Below are 22,609 nucleotides of genomic sequence, written 5' to 3'. Positions count from 1 at the left end.
AATCTCATCTGTTCATATACATCCAGGGGCTCTACCTCAGTGTTAAAAAAAAACAATATACTGTGTGTGTATATCCATATGTCGTTTATATCAGTATCAGTTATGGAGTGTTCTGTCATCTGGTGGTATATTTGACAAGGGGTGCTCTGCTCACCTAGAGGTTATCTGTGCATCCATCCAGGGGCTCTGCCCCAGTGTAAAACTAAATAATAAAAGCTAAAAAGCCTAAAATATAATTAAGAAAGATTTTTTTTCTTTGTGCTGTACCCCAGTGTACATTACAAATTTTTATTTTATTTGTGTAAAATAAAGACCACCTTATATTATTATTTCTGACTCATAGTCTCATACACAAATTGTGCAACACTGTTGGTGAAATTAAACCGCAGTGTTTGATTACTATTCCTGACTCATACACATATTGTACAACACTGTGGGTGAAGGTGGTACCATAGTAATATATTTTCTTACTCATCTCATAAACGTATTGTGTGACACTTTTGGTGAAATTAAACTGTAGCATTAGATTATTATCTCTGACTCATTGGGGGTCATTCCGAGTTGTTTGCTCGCTAGCTGCTTTTAAGCCACCGCCATCTGGGAGTGTATTTTAGCTTAGCAGAAGTGCAAACGAAAGGATCGCAGTGTGGCAACAAAAAAAGATTGCGCAGTGTCTGAGCAGCTCCAGACCTCCTCAGCGCTTGCGATCACTTCAGACTATTTAGTTCCTGTTTTGATGTCACGAGCACGCCTTGCGTTAGGCTAGCCACGCCTGCGTTTCCCCAGCCACGCCTGCATTTGTATCTGACACGCCTGCGTTTTTCCACACACTCCCCGAAAACAGTCAGTTACCTCCCAGAAATGCCCACTTCATGTCAATCACTCTGCGGCCAGCAGTGCGACTGAAAAGCGTTGCTAGACCTTGTTTGAAACTACTTTGGCCATTGTGAAAGTACGTTGCGCGTGTGCATTGCGCCACATACGCATGTGCAGAAGTGCCACTGTTTTGCCTAAACGTTGCGCTGCAAAACGAAAACAGCTAGCAAACAACTTGGAATGACCTCCATTATCTCTAACTCACACATGTATTGTGATACTGTAGCTGGGACATTTTTGTACAAATTGATGTGTGTGCTGTATCCCACTAGGTTCGTGTTTGTTGATAGATATGGAGGACGAACAATTAAGAGGAGAGGCATAGATGACTTAAGCAGGGCATGAAAAATCAAAGAAAAACTAAAAGTGAGTATAGTAAAAGTCAGATTAGTGCAATAATACAATCAATAAAAACTGTTGTCTATGCAATAAAAATCATCACCAATGCACCAATGATTAATTAACATTTTTAAATTCAAACAAATTAAATGACATTACTAATCAAAACATTAAAAAGTGTAATATTAAAGGCAACAGATCTTTGTATCAAAAGTGTTAGGAAAAACACAAGGAAAAGTAAACCAGTGTGGTTTGCAAAAGAAGTAGCATGTATTGTTGAAGCAAAAAAGATTGCTTTAAGGAAATATAGCAGACACAAAATAATGAAGACAAAGAGATATGTCTTATTAGACAGATGGAGAATAAGAAGGTAATCAGATGTGCAAAGGTACAAGCTGAGGAGAAAATGGCCCAGTCAGTGGGTAAAAGAGGCTAAACTTATTTTAGGTATATAAGCGAAAGGAGAGAAAAAAGACGGAATAATAAAACTAAAGACAGAGACTGAGAGTCTTGTTGAGGGAGTAAATGTAATAGCAGATCATCTTAATAATCATTTTTGCTCAGTATTCACTACTGAAAGAGAGGGGAAGTAGAAACAGTTAAGTTGCAGGGATACGGACTTCCGGTTCCGGCATGGCGGAGTAAGCAGCAACTCCTGTGTGCTCCTCCGTTGCCATCAGCCTTCACCGCTCACAAACGGGTCATTCAGACTCTCAGCTCCGGTCCTCGGCGCTAGTCACCTCCCGCTGCAGGCTCTCCCCCGCCCGGCACGATACCTGCTCACGCTGTGTGCGCTCGCACGGCGTGCTGATGGTCGGGCCTACACGGCGGCTGGCAGCGGCGCCCCGGTGGCTGTGCTTACTACACAGAGTGCACGTGTACATGCTCGCTACACGGTGCCAGTGCACATAAATATCTTAAAGGACATACCTTTTCCAGGGCTCCCTCACCTCCCGTCACACAGACGCTAACGACGGAGGCGACGGGAAGGGTCCATTACTGTGCCTGAAAGTGATCCTATGCTACAGGATTAGCTATCCTCGGCCGACTTATTAATTTCTACGACCCCTGCGCATCATGGAGAAGTTCCTGGGCCCACCAGCTACTCCCAAGATTCCTCCTCCAGCACTACCTCCTAGGCAGGATAAACGGAGGGCAGACCAGACTCCCCCGTCCAGTTCGGATTCTAGCCCAGTGAAACCTGCAGCGAAGAAAGTGATCAAAGACACCTCTGACGCCTCCCAAAAGCAGGTACATGATAATGTTTCACCTCCAGGTACCCCCCTAACTTATAAGGACATGGTAACTGCTATCCAGGATACGATGGCCCCTCTGCTGCAGAAAGCGGTTGGGGACATTACTTTACAATTGCAGCAACTCTCAAGCAGAGTTTCTAACATGGAGATTAGCTTAGGGGTCACCATGGACGAGGTTGAAAACCTAAAATCCACTGTGGGGCGTCTGGAAAAGGACAATAAACATCTCCTTGACAAGATGGACAATATTGAAAATCGCAAGCGCAGGTGCAATCTATGAGTAATTGGTCTGCCCGAATCTTTTAAAGGTCCCAGTCTGGAGCAATTTGTCAGGAATACCTTACCAAAAATGCTTAACGTTGAAGATGAGTGTGCTGACATGGTGATTGAACGTGTGCATAGAATGGGAGACCAGTCACGTACAGGAGCCAATAGACCACGTGTGGTCATTTTTAAAACCTTGAACTTTCTTCATAAAGACGCTATATGGAAGGCCTCTCGTAAAGTAGATCTCCGATGGGAGGGCGTCCCTTTACGGATCTTCCAAGATTACTCTGCTGAACTTTCTCGCCTTCGCAAAGCTTTCAATCCTGTTTGTGCCTTTCTGGTCAAAAATAAACGAAAATTCGCTATGCTATACCCAGCTCGACGATTTTTCAGGGATCCTCCTTCACGGACTTTACGAATCCCGGTGATGCTGAAGCATATCTCAAAGAAGAAGCTGATTCGCTGGCGCAGGATATTGCAGATGATCCACCTGGGTGACTCTTTCTTAGTTTCTTAGTATCCCATTTCAGGTTTCAGGCATGCTAACTAAAATGTTGATTATAACGCGGGTGTGCAGCTTAGGCGATACACACAGCTGTGCCTTAATTTATATGGTTTGGTGATCTCTTAGTGAGCTTGACAAAATATTTTATTAATGTTATTGTATTCTATAGTTGCTGGTGGCAGCGGAGAAGCCCCTGCCGCCCTTTTGATTCTCTGTGGTTGTAACCGTCTTCTGTTACAGTTTTACCCAAAGTCGGCTTATTACCAGTTCTAATACTTTTGTAATGTATACTTCATTACTTGTGTTTTTGCTGTCTAACTTTCTTTTTTCCATAATCTTTAAGTTTGTCGCCCCTGTCAATGTCTTCTTTCCTCATGTGTTTCCCCATCCCACCCATCTCCCTCCAACTCCTATAGAGATGAGATATGATGTTGTAATTTATACTTGCCAGACGTCATATTCTACTTTTTTGAGATATGGCTACGATTAAGATATGTACACTTAATGTAGGAGGCATAAATACACCTGCTAAAAGGAGAAAGATTTATCTGAATAGAAAACATATTGACATTGCATGCTTACATTGCATGCTTACAAGAGACGCACCTGGTTCTAAAGGAAACTAATAAATTACAGATGTTGAATTGGTCCTTATTAGGCGCAGCATCCCTTAACTCAAAATCTTGTGGCGTAGCAATTTTAGCGAGACGCTCTCTCCCAATCGAAGTACTGTCGATGGAGGCTGATCCAGAGGGTAGATACGTGCTTGTGCAATGTAAATTGGGCAATACACGTTATCACATATGTTCCGTTTATGCTCCTAACATTTATAAAAAAAATTTTTTTACAACACTCATGGCCAAACTTCACTCCTGTGACCTTTCCTCCCTGGTATTATGTGGTGATTTAAATTTAGTCTCCTCCCTGTATATTGATAAATCTCATTCCACAAGTCGATCCCGACCTCTTCCCAAATTAGGTGTGCCGTGGCTAGCCAAGAGACTGAATCTGGTAGATGCCTGGCGAGCTTTAAACCCCACAGAAAAAGAGTTTACATGCCTTTCAATGGTGCATAATTCTTGGTCACGTATAGATTATGTCTTGGTTGCTTCCCTACTATTCCCCAATATTCGCCAAGCCACCATCGAGCCGATTTCTATCTCGGATCATGGATTGGTCTGGGTTGAAATGGCTTATACAGTGGAAAAATCTTCCCCTCCTTTATGGAAATTCCCTTCGCATCTAGCGAAATCTGACAAATTTAAAAGTAAATGCGAAGGCATCTGGGAGAATTTTCGACTGGATAACTCAATACATGAAATAGAGAATCCTTCTCTTTTCTGGCAAACCGCCAAAACAGTTTTAAGAGGCGAAGTGATCTCTTATTACTCACATCTTAAGAGATCGCTTAACCAAACGTACCTGGAAGCCCAAAGCAACCTATCATCGGCATATCAGTCTTTCAAAACAAAACCCTCTCTGGAAACCAGAACAGCTTATATTTTGGCTAAAACTACCTTTAATGACATCTTACATCTAGCGGGGGAAAAGTATCAGTTTAATGTTAGTTACAAATTTCACCGCTTTGGAAACAAAGCAGGTAAACTCCTCACCTCACTATTGCAGGAATCCTGGAAGCCAATGATGGTCCATCCCTTACAAAAACCGGATAGCTCCCGTACCTCCTCTAATGCCCAGATTGCGGCCATTATGCGTGAATATTACGTATCCTTATACTCCTCTCCTGATCAGGGAGATGCACTTACCCCACATGATATATACCCCCCCCCCATTTCTGGGATAACCTCCCATTACACCAAGTACCAGAGACAATGATTTCCTCCTTAACTTCTCCTATTACTCTTTCTGAAATCCTAACAACTATAAAAAGGCTTAAACCTTGTAAAGCCCCAGGCCCAGATGGCTACACAAACGAATTTTATAAATTTATGTCCCATAAGTTTATCCCTCTATTGCAGGCGGTTTTTAACAAAATCATGAACGAGGGGATTCTTCCTGACAGGTTCACTGACGCAGTGATCAAGGTGCTACCCAAAGCTGGCAGAGACCTCTCCGTACCGGGCTCCTATAGGCCTATTTCATTATTAAATGTGGATTTTAAAATTTTTACATCTATCCTCACGCAGAGACTAAAGCCAGTAATGCCTATACTTATCCACAAAGACCAAACAGGTTTTATAAATGTGGTCGACATTCGGTAGTGAATCTTAGAAGGGTCCTCTCGGTGATCCAACATGCCAATTCTTCTACTACCTCCCCCCGGCGCTTATCTTATCGATAGACGCAGAAAAGGCCTTCGACCTTTTATTATGGCCCTACCTCTTCCAAATATTGCACAGATTTGGCTTCCCTGATTCCTTTATTTCTGTTATCCGTACATTATATTCTGCACCATCTTCCTCCATTTCTTGCAACGGTCTTCTTTCGGCTGCCTTTGTTTTACAGAGGGGGACGAGACAAGGCTGTCCACTTTCCCCACTCCTTTTGATCTATCAATTGAGCCTCTTGCTATAGTTGTACGTAATTCTCCACACATACATGGTATCACCATTGGATCGCAAGTTTTGAAAATAGCACTATTTGCGGATGACACACTTTTGTTTTTATCAAATCCAGAACAATCACTACCGTCCCTAATACAATTGATTCACTCCTTTGGAAAATTGGCAGGTTACAGAATTAACGTTAATAAATCGGAACTTCTGCTCCTGGGCAATTTAACACCTTCTATATTGTCCCATCCTGTCATCCCATCCTTTAAAGTAACCCTTTCCCATTTCAAATATTTAGGTATTAACATTTGCTCTGATCTCCTTAATCTTTACAAAATTAACTACTCTCCACTTATAGAAAACCTGGCCCTCAAGATGGATTCCTGGATGGATTTACCATTATCTCTCCTGGGGAGGTTAGAAGTGATAAAATGTATTATTTTCCCCAAGTTATTTTATATAATGCAAATGCTTCCTATTTCATTGACACGTAAAGATATCCTCAGACTTGAAACACTTTTTTCTAAGTTTCTTTGGTGAGGCAAAAGACCGCGCATAGCCAGGCAGAAACTAAAATCTCCTAAAGCAAACGGCGGCTTTGCTGCTCCTGATATTCAAGCATATTCCTTAGCTGTCCAGTTCCGCTATATTGTTGATTGGCTCCATGCAACATCCCACTATGTTGATTACGACCTCGACTTAGCAATATTCTCTCCATACGCCCCTAGTGCACTAATACTTGCACATCACTCCCAGATACCTCCCCAATTAAAGAACCATATACTATTTAAAGACACTTCCCATGCTTGGTTAACCATCAACAAAAAATGTCAACGAGATCCTTATTTCTCTAAATTTATCCCGTTTTGGGGTAACCCAGCTTTTCCACCCTCGCTGCACAATGCTACGTTCTCCCTCTGGAAGGAAAAAGGTCTTGATTCCTTTCACAAGGTGTTTGACCCAGGAGGAGGCCTATACTCCTTCTCTGCTCTATGCCAGAAATTTGATCTGTCTCCTCGCCACTTGTATATGTATTTCCAGGTGCGTCACTTTGTACTCTCTTATGATGTCTTGACTCATGCAAAAACTTCCTCTAAGGACTACCCTGCTTCTCAAGATATTGATGCCCTTCTGCATTCCTCCCAGATACGACCATTTAAGATAAAATATCTCTATGCCATTTTGATATCTTGCCTTCCCACTGCGCAATGGGATAACTTATTGCTAAAATGGAAAGACGACATCCCTGCTTTAGTCACCATTTCTGATATCACACAACCTTGTGAAAAATCACTGAAATTTTTGTCATCAGCTTACTTCCAAGAAGTCCACCTGCGATTTTTGCACAGAGCATACATTTCACCCGCACAACGATCTCATATGTTAGCCGCAGAATCTGGTGATTGCCTTAAATGTGGAAAAGCTTCTGCTTCTTTTATACATTGCGTGTGGGAATGCAGAAAAATCAGAAAATTCTGGTGTAAACTTTTTATCTATATCAACAGTCTATTCTTATTAAACATTGCACCAGATCAGCTAGCCTGTCTCACATTAAACTTTACAAACTGGCAGATCACTGCTGGACATATCCCTCTCCTCAGCGTGATCCTCACACTTGGAAAAAAATGTATACTGATAAGATGGGTTAAACGTTCCGCTCCTTCCCTTGCGGAAGTCAAGCAAAAACTTTTGCAATTATTGTATTATGATAGAAAAACGGTTCTAACTTCTCCATTCTTTACTACGCGAAAGTTTTGTCGCAAATGGAGCCCATTCATAGACACGCTGCCCACACCTACCAAACAACATATCTTGGAAACCTTGGACTGCTCTATGTTATCTTATGAACCATTTGTAAATGCTTGAGTATATTATTTTAACTGGTTAACGATGCATTACAAATATCATAATAACTCTTTTTCCCTGGCACTAGTATAATGTGATAAGGAGTGTTATGGACAGGCCCTAACACTCACCCTCATCCGGTCTTATCTCCCCCTCCTCCCATCTCAGTTACCCTTCTGTGTTCCCCCCCCACCTAATATATATTACATGTATAATACACAGTATTCCCATGTTGTATGTATATTTCCTTTTGCGTTTTTCGTATTTGCATGAATATGTTTGAAAACCATTCAATAAACATATTAAAAAAAAAAAGTTGCAGGGATACTCAGGAAAATAAAACAAGTACATTTACAGAGGGGGAGGTCCTAACCGAACTCTCAAAGCTGAAAGTGGAAAAATCTATTGGGCTAGATGGGATATATCCAAGGATACTAAAAGAATTTAAAGAGGTTCTAGTAGCACCATTGACAGAATTATTCAAACTGTCATTAAAAACAGGAGTAATTCCAGAGGACTGGAAAAGAGTGAACATAGTCCCACTGCACAAAAGTGGAAGCAAGGAAGAGGCAAACAACTACATACCAGTGAGTCTTTCTCAAGAAGTAGGGAAATTGATGGAAACACTCTTAAATTAAGAATTGTAGACTATCTCAAATCTAGCAATATACATGATCCCAAACAGCATGAATTCACTGAGGGAAGATCATGGCAAACAAATCTTATTGACATTTTTGACTGTGTGACTAAAGTGATGGATAAAGATGAAGCCATGGATATAGCTTATCTAGACTTTAGTAAGGCTTTTGATACTGTTTCACATCGCAGACTGCAAAATAAACTTGAAATATTGGGATTAGATACTAGGATTATTGAATGAATAAAATCTTAGTTGCAGGATAGAAAACAGAGATTTGTGGTAAATGAAGTGCATTCATAGTAGGAAAAGGTTACCAGTGGAGTACCCCAGGGATCTGTATTTGGACCAGTGATTTTTAATCTTTATTGGTGACATTGCAAATGGCATTAAAGGGAAAGTATGCCTTTTTGCAGATGACACAAAGGTATGTAAAAGGGTTGACACACCAGGTGGGGTAAAACAAATGATTGAGGATCTAGGTAGACTAGAGGAATGGTCAAGAGTGTGGCAATTACAGTTTAATGCCAAAAATGTAAAATCATGCACTCGGGTCTCAAAAATCCAAACGCTAAATATAGTATTAATGGCACTATACTGGAAGCTACTGAGTAGGAAAGGTATCTAGGCGTAACTATTTCAGGTGACTTAAAGGCAGGTAAGCAATGTAATAAAGCAATGAGGAAGGCTAGACAGATGCTTGACTGCATTGGGAGAGGAATCAGCAGCAGAAAGAAAGAAGTAATAATGACACTGTATAGGTCATTGGTACGGCCTCATCTAGAATACTGTGATCAATTCTGGAGGCCACATCTTCAAAAGGATATTAATACATTAGAGACTGTACAAAGAAGGGCAACTAAAATGGTGCATGGCCTACATCACAAAACATACCCAGAAAGACTAAGAAATCTCAATATTTATACTTTGGAGCAAAGAAGGGAAAGGGGGACATTATACTTTCAAATAAATCTAAGGTTTTACCAAAGTCAAGGAGGGAAACATTCTCCAAATGAAGCGAAGCAACAGGATATGAGGACATGCACTGAGACTGGAGGGGGGAGGTTCAGGGAAAATTTGAGGAAAAATGACTTCAGAGAAAGGGTAGTGGACAAGGGGAATAGCCGACCATCAGAGGTTATAGAGGCTAAGACAGTAGAGCAATTTAAACATGCATGGGATGGACATAAGGATATCCTTGAGGACCAAATAAGGTTTGAGATTAAAAATATTGTTAAAATAAAATAGGGGCAGACTAGAAGTGCCAAGTGGTTCTTATCTGCTGTCAAATTCTATGTTTTAATCCTTCCTTCCACTAAATACATACTCTACATCCCTTGGGCCACTGATCTAGTTATTAATAAATATCTGAGTCAGACCATTTTTGCTGATTTTCATTTCATATTCTTTTAAAACTTTACAAAAACAGCTAAAATCACATGATTTGTCCTTTTTTTGTTCTTAGAGTATTATTAACCCCAAAAACATTAATTTCCAGGCATTTTTAGGCAATTTTGCCCACAGTACAAACAATGAAAAAAAAATATTGTCGGGGCGTGGCCTGACTAGCTAACAGGGCAGATGTGTCTGTGCAGAGCTCCCTCAGACTCATCTCTAAAAATACATTTGTCATTGTAGAACAAAAACAATGAGAGGATAGATCAAAACAAATAAAGTTGTAGATATACGTCACATGATATGAAGTCCTTCTCTGAATGGTCACTCTTTAAATCATCTCACAACATCCAGATATTAGACATGTAAAAAAGAGACAGTACACATACATAGGTGGTATTGCATGAAAAAATTTATTAAACAGCCCACAAGTGTCCAGAAAAGGAAAACCTAAAGTGCCAGACCAGTTTTGATAGAAGATGAGGATAGTATCTCGCCACCACTACACTATGGTTGTGGACGTACCGAAACTCACATCAAAATTGGCAAGAACAGATGTATAAAGGTATCTTTTAATACTTTATCCCACGTGATATAGGGCAGAAAGAGGACTACTACAGACAACGTACCCCACTCACTTATAGAGGGGGGTTAATCCCACGTATCAAGGTATCTTTTAAACCAGGATCAGGAATGACATCCAGGATAATTCAACAGGTTTATTCATAAAAAAAGTCCATAAAAACAGCAATCTGATACTTTTCTATGATGCTTCCACTCTCCAGTTTGTACAAAAACATGCAGGTCAGATATCATAGACAAAAACTGATGTAATCCGGTTTTACACCAGAACTGTCATGCTGCGCACACTTCCATAGTGGTATCCCATGAAAAGAACAGAATGTTTAAATAAAAAAGTGATGAAAAACTCACTAAGAAATAGAAAATACCCGCTTATTCACCACAGCAGCTGGAAGGGGTTTGTCAGACCCCTCAAAATTATATACACAATAAAAAAGGATTACCAGCGCTAAGAGTTGTATTGCCAATTCAATAAATTACTTGGATCAGTTGATTAAAAATTATTTTTTAATATAAATAAGCTGCATAAGACTAAACATTCAAATAATACATATATACATCAAATCTAAATAATTCATAAAACATTGGCTCTGAGATTTTAGTAATTATTTTGCTGGTAGGAACCAAACCATTAATTTGTGATCCCGGACTTTGTATGCATAAGGATTCCCTCCTCCTTGTATAGCAGTTGCACAGTCAGCTGGTAATAACCTGATGTTACCTCATACACAGTTTCACAGAAAGATGGTAGTTGTTCATCTGTGTAGAGAGTTCAAGGTGTTTCCATAAATTGCTGGGTGTATAAGCACAGGAGAGGGTTGTTTCCTATTTCTTGCATCCAATTTGGAAAAATGGAAAAGTCCTTATCTGGATCAATCTCAAAATGGTGTAGGTTTAGGTTCCACTCACTGCCTGATTGCACTAACGGCGTTTCGACCACTTGCGTCTTTTTCAAGGTGTGAAAAAGACCCAAGTGGTTGAAACGCCGTTGGTGCAATCAGTTGTTTTGTTCTATATTGTTTGATCTGTTACTTGGGCGGATCTGTTGAGGATTAAGATTGGGCTGACAATGTTTGCACCAGAATTCACACTATTGTATTATCTTTTACATTTGTCATTGTACCTGCTGTCCCTGGACCAATATTCTTGCTGTCTGTGGCAAACCCCATAGCCCCCAGTGTGTGGCCTTGCACTGCGTTGCTGAGGTATGGGTTTATACTTCTTCCTCCTGGGACCTGCCGGACCTGGACAATCACCATCTCCCACTGCATGCCCTTCAGCCCTGCTATTCCTAGGGGAACGGCCATTCCCCAAAGTTATGGTGGACTGCCGAGAGTCGAGGCCATCTTGGAAACAGGAGTTAAGAGATGCAATGCTGCAGCTGTCCCCCTCCCATGCATGTCCTCAGTGGGAGTTGCTGGAGCTCGCCTTCTGGAGCCGCCCTTCATCCAAAAGCTCTGCTATCCCAGCTGCTGCATGCTGGAGCCCTCCATCCTCTCTGTACCGCTGCCTGTGGGGACCAGATGTGCCAGAGCTGTTCTCATCTGTGAGCCGGGTCTCTGTGCTTACAGAAGGAGATGCTGGAGTAGTGCCTTTGATCTCTGTCAGGTACCCTGCTACTCATCCTGCCCTGACACTTGCTCCAGTGGCTCTAGAGACTGACCCTCATCCTGCTGCTCCTGCTGCTGTGTTGTGTCTCTCCTACACCACAATATGTGTTGTTCCTACAGTGGCTACAGCCTGTTTGCTATCACCTCTGGCTGGCTCCTCATTGCCCCCTAATATTGTCATCCCAATACTCTGACCAAGTATCCTGGCTAATATGTAATAGCTGTGTGCATGTTTTAATACCCCTTTCACACCATACCCCACTACTGCTGAATTATTGTGGCATCTTATTAAAGGGATATAACTATAACATTGTCCTTACTACTAATTGGCCTGAGTGCTTTGTTATAATATACCTTTTCTAAGTACCATGCCACCTAAACATCAGAAAGAACAGTCGGGTGTCCCCCCAGTGAGCTCTTTCAAGAACTCTTCCCCCCAAGAAGGTAGAAGTACCGCTTCTTCAGAAAAGAATCACAAATCCCAATCTGCGCTCAGTGCTCCTTTCGAACCCTTAACCTTCACTTCCCCAGTATCAGCAACCCCGCAAGGGGCTCATTTGCGCTCGCTAACACTGTCGGTAAGCCGGTGGTCGGGCTCCCGGCTGGTTGCCGGGAGCCCGACCGCCGGCATATCGTAGTGAACCCCTATCAACTTGTAGTCCCTAATTACCCATGGTTAATGTTATATCTTTAAACGTTAAAGGACTCAAGTCTCAGAATTAACGTAGATTAGCTTTGCGTCATTTCGCAAAACTTAAAGCCCATATTGTTGCCTTACAAGAGACGCACTTCATGGCACCCTCTCCTCCGCAATGCACTGATAATAAATTCCCAAGGTTTCATATGTCCAATGGCCCTAAGAAAAAAGCAGGTATGGCCATTTTGTTCTCGCAACACTGCAAGTTTGTGTTGGAGACACAGATTCATGAAACTGATGGCCGATAATTAATTCTTGTGAGTACCTTGGAAGATAAACCTGTTACAATCTCAATAGTATATGCCCTGAATACTAAACAAAATCCATTTATTAGGAGATTCTGTGAGACCATTCGAGATTCCCTTTAGGATTAATTGATCATATTGGGGGACTTTAATTTAGTACTAGACCCGTTTATTTGTAAATCCTCGATGCACTGCCCACTGAAATTTCCCCCTCCCAGAGACTGGTCTCAAGTATTTAGACGTATGACCTTTATGATGTATGGAGAGCCCGGAATGTGTCTTGTAGAGATTACACCTTCTACTCGCCCGTACATAGAACTCACTCCAGAAATGATATTTATTTGCCCGATAAGTGGACTCTCCATCAGATTAAAAAAAGGTACCATCCTGTCAGTCTCCTGGTCTGACCATTCGGCTTTATTCATAAGGTGGGACCTGTCCTTGGCTAAAATTCCCCCTCATCCCTGGTGCCTTGGTGAGTACATTTTGAATGATGCAGACTCTAAAACATGTATTTTCACAACCGTTAACTTTGTACCTGGAAACAAATCTCCCAGCTGAAACATCCCTCTTCATCAATTGGTGTGCTTTGAAGGCAGTCGTGAGGGGCTCTGTAAACCAGTCCACAGCTCATCACCATAGGGCATTGAATATACATCGAAAAAATATTGAAAAGTGACTAGTTAACCTGGAATGTAAACTTAAAGTGTCACCCATTAATCGGTCACTTTACAAAGAGTTTCTAAAGACCAGGAAAGAATGGAACGTTCTGACCCTGAAAGAGGTTCAAAAGACTCTTAGCCCGAAAGTTGAGAGGCAAACTAGCAAAACACTGCATCAAGGAAGTTATGAATTTGAAAGGGATTAAAGTATCTGACCCATTAGAGATAGCTAACGTGTTTGCTGACTACCATTCCTTTCTGTTTAATCTCTGTAATGACCCTACAACTCCCCAACCATCTGTTGAAGGGATTGAGGCCTATCTGAAAAAAAGTTTAAACTTCAATCTTTAGACCCTTTGGCTAGTCAGCTCCTGGAATGTCCCTGAACTGCAGATGAAATAGGGAAAGTGATTGCCAATTTACCAGCTGATAAAGCGACTGGTCCGGACGGATACACACATTCATTCTATAAACATTTTCAGGATATTTTAGCCCCAGTTCTGGCCCCTGTTTTTAATTAGGCTTCATATAGTGGATCCTTTCCCCCAGAAATGCTGGAAGCACAGATTGTGGCCTTTCCCAAACCTGTGCAAAAATGACTGTATTGTAAATTATTGGCCAATTGCCTTATTGAACTCCGATTTGAAAATGTATGCTAAACTTATAGCAAATAGGCTTAACCCGTTACTTTCGTCTCTTATTAACCTAGTTCAAGTAGGTTTTATTCAGGATAGACAAGCCCCTGATAATACCAGTAGGATAATTAATGTTCTAGATGCCCTCTCTCCATTGTCCAAACCTCTCTTATTGCTTTCGTTAGATGCAGAGAAGGCCTTTGATAGGCTTCACTGGGGTTATCTGCAAGCCATTCTCCATAAATTTGGCATCGAGGGATTAGCCCTATCCTCCATCTTAGCCCTCTACTCCAATCCATATGCTAGGCTTTTTGTTAATGGTCTACTGTCTAATACTTTTGAGAGTACAAACGGTACTCGTCAGGGCTGCCCCTTATCCCCCCAGTTAGCGATAGAACCTTTACCTGCATCGATTAGCGCTCACCCTACTGTCCATTGCCTGGTTCTTTTCGGTCAGCTGTATAAGGTATGTCTCTCTTTAGCCAACCAAATTATGGCCCTCATTCCGAGTTGTTCGCTCGCTAGCTGCTTTTAGCAGCATTGCAAACGCTAGGCAAACGCTAGGCCGCCGCCCTCTGGGAGCGTATCTTAGCTTAGCAGAATAGCGAACGAATGATTAGCAGAACTGCTACTAAAAAATTATTTGCAGTTTCTGAGTAGCTCCAGACCTACTCCTAGATTGCGATCAGCTTGTTCTGTTTAGCTTCTGGTTTGATGTCACAAACACGCCCTGCGTTCAGCCAGCCACTCCCCCATTTCTCCAGCCACTCCTGCGTTTTTACCTGGCATGCCTGCGTTTTTTAGCACACTCCCTGAAAACACCATGTTGCCGCCCAGAAACACCCACTGCCTGTCAATCACACTACAATCACTCGAGCATTGAAAAAACGTTGCTCGAGCTTGTGTAAATCTACTACGTTTTGTGGTAAATAACTAATAGCATGCGCGCTGTACCATGTGCATGTGCATTTTCCACCAGAGGTGCTTGGTTTGAGGGTAGTACAGATAAATCTTGGGTTCTCCTTGAGAGGGACTAGCTGTCACCTGTCCCATTAACTGATATACTATGGTTGCCTGCAATAGCGGGATTGAGTTTAAATGAGCGTTCCTCAGTTGTTCATTCTACGTGTAAATCATGTCTTTCACTAGTATCTAAGTTGCCGGAAGTTACCCTCCCATCCCTGGAACTTTCACTGTTGGCTTTAGCACATTTAATTCATGACCTATCATTTGATTCATGGATCTCCCAGGGTATTTCTATGTTAAGTGATGTGACGGAGGCCAGATCATTGGTTCCCTTCGCATTCCTTCAATCTAAACACGGTATCTCTAGTAAGGATTTCTATAAATATCTCCAAATGAGCCACTGGATACAAAGTGTTTGTAAACCGTTAGGTACTGTGTTGTCAATTTCTATATTTCTCCAAAATAAAATTCATGAAGTGGTCTCTAAAGGTGCCATCTCCTGGTTATATAATATCCTTGTTTGTCATCGGCAACCAGCTAAGTTTCCTTCCAAAATTAAGTGGGAATCATACTTGACTTGCCTACTTTTAGTGTGCTTAAGGAAATTTAAGGGTGGGATTTGCAACCCCCCTCTGTCTGTTTGTCTGTGACCACTCCCCCTTTCCAGCACCTGATACATAATTATCTCAAGGAATGACTGAATAACTACCATTGCTTGTCTGCTTGCGTGTGAGAGGTATTGAATGGGAGCAGTATTAGGAAGGCATGCTGTTCCTTGTAGTGCCAATGGGAGATCCTGGGGTGGCTCCTGGGTAAGTTATCTCTCTTTCTGGATGTGTTTTAGTAATAGCCTTTATCATGAGGCCTACTGTGACAAATTACATGGCCCTATGTGGGCAATGCTATTATGTAGTGTTAGGACTGCTGATATCAGAGAAGCCGTGAAGTGGCTCACCAGCTTAAACATGTGTTTTCAAACATGTGTGACTAATTCTCTGAATTTATATTACCAGAGAGGTTCAGGAATGGTCACAGGTAATTTTTAGTGTGCTGAAGGGAAATTTAGGGGTGGGATTTGCAACCCCCCCCCCTGTCTGTTTGGCTTGTCTCCTGACAGAGGGTGAATGGCGGACAGTATAACACTTATGTTTCCATGTTTATAAATCACACATTGAACAATTCTACAAGCTCCTCCACCAACAATACCTTACTCCTGCCCTCTTACACACTATGTAGCCTACTACTTCTAAAACCTGTTGGCGACAATGTGGAAGTGTGGGAACTCTTTTCCATATTTTCTGGTGTTTCCCCATGGTTGCTGGCCTTTGGTATTGAGTATTTGACCTAATTTCTAGACTTTTGGGAACCCCAATATCTTCCCATCCTAAAATAGCATTAATCCATCTGTTTCCGGACTCCATTTGTCCTAATGACCGGTATGTCCTGTCCTAGGTCACATTTTGGCATCCACAAAACTTTTCCTAGCCAAATATTGGCGAACCTCATTAATTCCCATGATCCTCATAATTGAACATGAAGTTCACGCTCATTTTGAATTTGAGACTGCAGGGCTGTCATACTCACTACCAACGACTTCACACACAACCAAATGGTCTCTCTGGGTTGCCTATAGAGCACCTACTCTAGCTTGACATAATAAATGTTTTTTGTTTTTTCTTTCCCTGGATAATAACTCTAGAGCACCTATAGGGTATATCTGTTGTTCCGTTTCCAGGCTTACTATGTGGGCTTCATATCTAATCTTTCACCTTTTCCTTAGCATATCTCAATATTTCCATTGTTAATTGATGCCGTTGCTGTCTTATTATATTGTGTGCACTTTGAACTGGTCTTACAATGTGGGCTGTTTGCTGAGAGGACCATACTATCCTGATGTTGCTCTTTAACTTTGTTGATTGTGTCAGGATGTATATTCTCTATGTTGAATTTAATGTATACATGTCCCCCCCTTCCTTTCCCCTTTTCTTCTTTCTGTGTACCCCCCTTCAAATTTTACCTCGCTTGAAACTTTCATAAAAATGTAATCTTTAAAAAAAAAGAAAAATATATATTGCACAATATATATTAGTAGACGCTGTAATCATCTGTACAGATAATTTTCAGCCTCAATGTGGGATCAGTTTACGCAAGGTACGTAGAACCATGTATATGTTTTTGAACAAAATGCACAACTAATTTTTGTGTCAATTCAACATGTTTACACTTTATTGCAGACATTGTGGCAGAAAAGGTCCTGGATGTGGCTCCCTTATATGGAATCCAAAACCTGCAAGATTCGATGCTGGATGAAAAAATTTAGTGATTTGGTCAAAATCGATTGGAATGAATTGTATTGAGGTCAATAATACTGTAGGAACAAAAACAGGCCAAAATTCTGTGATTTTAGCTGTTTTTATGATTTAAACAAAATACAGATCCAAAACAAATACAGATCCAAAACTTGCAAGGGAGGTTTTGGCAAAACAAATACAGCTCGAAAACATGAAGAAGATACAGATCCAAAACAAGAACCAAAAACCTAAGATTTGGGCTGGCGTATATCTCTAGTTTAAGTAAATGAGCTTATATGGGGTGCATGAGAAAGCTACAATCACAGACAGGTTAATTAAAAATTAACCAAATATATACATACAGAAAACCACTGCACTCTCCATTCACAGGCAGGGGTGCAGTGTCCTGTGACCACATTGCTTAAATAATATAGAGAGAGAACCCATGGTAATATATAGAGAGAACATCATGGTATGCTGACTAACCTTAATACATCAGTATGTAATTAACTAATGGAGTTTTAGTTCTTGAATTGTAAAATGAATTTAAGCTTGCAGCCCAACATCAAGGGACCCCATTTTCACTGCAAGTCATACTCTATCACCCAGATTTTATTTTTTCAGTTTGACTCTGATGGGGCCAGGTTTTCAATAATCTGGATGATAGAATAGCACTTGCAGTGAAATGGGGTCTCTTGATGTTGGTCTGCAAGCTTAAATGCTTTGTACAATTCATGAACTAAAATACCATTGTTTATTTATATACTGATTAGAGATGAGCGGTTCCGGGTTCTCTGAGAACCAGACACATCCGGATTTGCATTCCGTGTCCGGATAAGAGAACAGCTCTGAGTTCTGTTTGTGGCTTCCCGCCAGACTCGGATCACCAAAATAATGCACAGTGTCATCATCCCACTACCGGATTTTCGCAGGGTTTTGGATTCTATAAAGGTGCCAGTGATCTGTGCCATTTTCACTCCAGCTGTGGAGAGTGCACTGAATGGATGTGTCCATCTCAGCTTCTGGGGTTGTGTGGTGTAGGGCGTGGGTGTGGGGTGGCTGGCTGCTGTAGGGCTGGTGTATCAGTAAAGGGGTGCTCTGTCTGTCATCTGGTGGTGTATCTGACAACAAGGGGTGATTTGTCCATATACATACAGGGGCTCTGCGCCAGTGTTAAAAAAAAACAGTATACAGTGTGTATACATTTAGGGGCTGGTGTGTCCTATGTACCAGCATCAGTCCAGGGGTGCTCTGTCTGTCATCTGGTGGTGTATCTGACAAGGCATGATCTGTCCATTCTAGAGGTGATCTGTCCATCCAGTGCCTCAATCCCAGTGTAAAATGAAAATAATAAAAGCTCAAAAGCCTAAAATATAATTATAAAATATATATATATTGTTTTTTTTTGTGCTGTACTTCGGTGTACTATACAATTTTTATATTATTTTCATAAACACTGTGACACTGCTGGTCAGACCACAGGATATTATTATTTCTGACTCATACACATATTGTGTGACACGCTTGGTGAAATTAAACTGCAGTGTTTGATTACTATTTCTGATGCATAAACATATTGTGCGACACTGTTGGTGAAATTAAACTGCAGTGTTTGATAACTATTTCTGACTATGACATTTTGTGTACAAATTGTGGTATATGCTGTACCCCACTTCATTTGTGTTTGTGGATAGATATGGAGGATGAACATGTGAGAGTAGAGCAGGAAGCACATACTAGTGGTGCAGGTGCAATCATGATGATACAAGTCCATCAACCTCATCTACTAAGGCCAAGAATCAGTGGCAAAGAGGGCTTAAGTCAGGACTTTTAAAATCATTTAAGTTTAAAGTGGCAAAGAAAAAAATATCAAAAGTAAAGTTAGCTGCAGAGACAGTAAGTCAAACTGTGCAATCAGAACCATCAGACATTCTTGAGGAACGTTTAGGGGTGGCCACATCAGTTTTGTGTGTCTGACATTTCTAACACAATCCTCATAGAAAAACCTCTTTCACCTCCTTCCACCATTTCTGAACCATCTGCACATGTGGGGAGCATTACAGTAAAGATGGTGATTATAAGGAGGACATCATAGTAATTGAGGATTTGTGTGTGGAAGTGGGAGAGGATGAGGCAGATATGTGTGTGTACTATCTGACAGTAAGAATGTTGATGATGTTGTTTGTGTAAGTCACCACCAGTGGATGCAGTTGTTGACTGTGATAAAAAGAAAGCCATTGCGATGCCTGGGCAGAAGACAATTATTTGACATTATTTTTACCCCAATCCTGACAATGTTTGTGAAGGCATCTGTTCCATGTGTGAGGCCAAAGTTAATATAGAGTCAGGAACGTTAGCCATCTAGGCACTTCCTCAATCTTTCATCATTTGCAGCAAAGACATGAAATGTATTGTACAAGATTATAATGTAATTAACACTGTCACCATCAACATCCTCATAATTAGTGTTTGGAGCTAGTCCTTCTAAAAAAATTGTTTTGTGGGGGGGCCCAAACAAAGCAAGCACTTCAGCCACAAAAGTGTATGTCCCTGTCACTGAAGTGCTTTCTTTGTTAAACTGTGCATGTCATTTTTAAAATCCAACATGAGTGTGGGCGAGCGTGGGTGGGAGGGCCCAAGGACAATTCCATCTTGCACCACGTATCATTTCTGCACTGACGTGTGGCAATGTTTCAAAGATGTGCTAAACACTGCTATGTGTTTGTGCCTCTGCTGTGTCGGTTAGTGACCAACTGGCTTGCTGCAACCTTTGACCTAAAATGGATGAAAACAATATTGTGAACTATGTGAGGTGGTCAAAATTAATTGGAAATGACTGGAAATAAATGCAATACAGTTCCAAAACAAAAACAGATACAAAAATAAACCCAAAACCCAAGATTGGGGCTGGCACACATCTCTAGTACTGATTTATTATGGTGAGTGAGCATACCATGGTGAGTGCTGTTTTTTTTATATATATTATTTAAGCAATGTGGTCACATGTCACTGCACTGGGGGTGGCGAGTGCAGAGTGCGGTGGTTTTATGTGTGTATATATTATATATATATATATATAAAGTACAAATGAGGGCGGCACTCCAATGGATTTGAAAAAAACAGCTCACCAAGCCAGCATAGATTCAATCAACGTTTCAGGTGTCTTTATTCACACCTTTCGTCAGGATAACAAAGTACAGAATTACATACCTAAAATAGCACCAGCGTGTACAGCACGCCACGTTCCCCCTGCTTCCGGCACCTGGCGCCGACGTCACACACGCCGTCCCCCACTCTGACGTGGGGTGTGGGCGGGATAGTAGTTATAGATCTATAGTTATTCGGGCAGCCGACAAGGGTGGAGCAATAGTACTACAGGATGTGTCAGCATACAACGCGGAGGTGTACCGTCAATTGAATGACCCGGCTGTGTATTGCAAATTGGGCGCAGACCCAACGGTCAGTTTCAAACAAGAGATCGACATGATCCTAAAACAAGCTCATCAGAATGCCATCATAGATAAGCAAACATTGAAGGCTTTGATGGTGGACTTTCCTGTAACACCACTCTTGTATACGCTGCCAAAGGTCCACAAAAATCGGGACGCCCCCCCAGGACGCCCTATTATCTCGGCCCGGGGATCCCTCTACAGTAACATCTCTAAATATCTTGATAGTTTTCTTCAGCCTGTCATCCAAGCAGAACCGACAGTTCTTTTAGACACCACTCAGCTTCTACTACTACTACAGAACCTCATGCAACTTCCAAAAACATGTACACTTGCAAGTGTTGACGTAGTGAGTCTTTATACGAACATCCCACATTTGGAGGGGATTGAGGCTGTGAGATCCCTATTGTCAAATAATTCCATCTATAAAGGACCAGACGTGGAATTTTTTCTTAATCTACTGGAGAAAACACTCACACGTAATTTCTTTTATTTTGATGGACACTTCTACCTACAGCGGCTCGGCTGCGCCATGGGGAGCAATGTAGCCCCGGCCTTTGCAAATGCTTACATGCTAGATGTAGAGAAGCGTTTATTTCTTCAAAATCCATTTTTTTCAGAACGGCTTCTTCTTTTTACACGCTACATTGATGATTTGCTTCTCATTTGGGCAGGCACTCCAGAAGAATTTAAAGAATGGATGCAGACAATCAATCATCTGGATGCCAACATCAAATTCACGTTTGAATGTAGCACTGACGTTATCCACTACTTGGATGTGCTGATCACAAGACATGAGAACCATCTACAAACTTCTGTGTATCATAAGCCCACTGACAAAAACACGTCATTACACGCTAAAAGTTTCCATCCTACTGCATTGAAAAAGGGATTACCCTTCTCGCAATTTCTTCGCGCCAGACGCATCATCAGCAACCAGGAAGAATGCGAGTTAGAATTGGATGGGATGATCAGGAAATATCTAGAAAGAGGGTACCCGTTAAAGGACTTGGAGAGTGCCAAAAGAAAAGCTTTGGCACTTCCACGAACACAATGTCTACAACGGAGAGACAAAACCCCAGAAAAGGTAATACCATTAATCACCACCTACAATACTGCAAGTACAGTCGTGAGGAAAAAAGTCAGAGAGTTGTGGCCAATCATCAAGACCGATAGATCTCTACCATCCCTTAATCAATACAGGGTGATGAACTGCCACCGGAGAGGACGTAATCTAAAAGATTGGTTGGTACACAATGACACCACGACAGAAAAAATGGAATTACGTTCGCACTTTCTAACCAAGAAACCAGGCTCATATAAATGTCTAGGTTGCACTACTTGCAGGTATTTAGAGGTAGGCCCAGTGTTATTACATCCCCATTCAGGGAAGAAAATCCCCATCAAGCATGTTTTGACCTGCACATCTAAATATGTGATCTACATCATAAAATGTCCCTGTGGTCTTGCATATGTGGGCAAGACCTCCTGTACCTTCAGGGAACGGGCAGCACAACACAGATCAGCCATAAGGCTGGCCTTGGAAGGGAAAGAGATGGAGCAACCTGTCGCCAGACACTTTAGAGAAGCACGACATACGATGGCGGCTTTGAGATACAAACTGATCGATCACGTTCCACCGATATCTAGAGGAGGTGATCGAAACAGAAAATTACTACAGTTAGAGGCACGCTGGATCTTCGAGCTCAATACTGTTGCCCCTTTGGGATTGAATGAAAATCTTTCCCTTTTGTGTTTTCTATGATATATTCCATCTATGATCAGTGTACTCGCCTGCCTTCTTGAGCTTGCCTTTTGGATTGTATTTTTTCTGTATAT

Source organism: Pseudophryne corroboree, chromosome 7, assembly GCF_028390025.1.
Source record: "Pseudophryne corroboree isolate aPseCor3 chromosome 7, aPseCor3.hap2, whole genome shotgun sequence".
In the NCBI taxonomy this organism is placed as follows: domain Eukaryota; kingdom Metazoa; phylum Chordata; class Amphibia; order Anura; family Myobatrachidae; genus Pseudophryne; species Pseudophryne corroboree.
Note: the sequence above shows the minus strand (reverse complement) of the source record.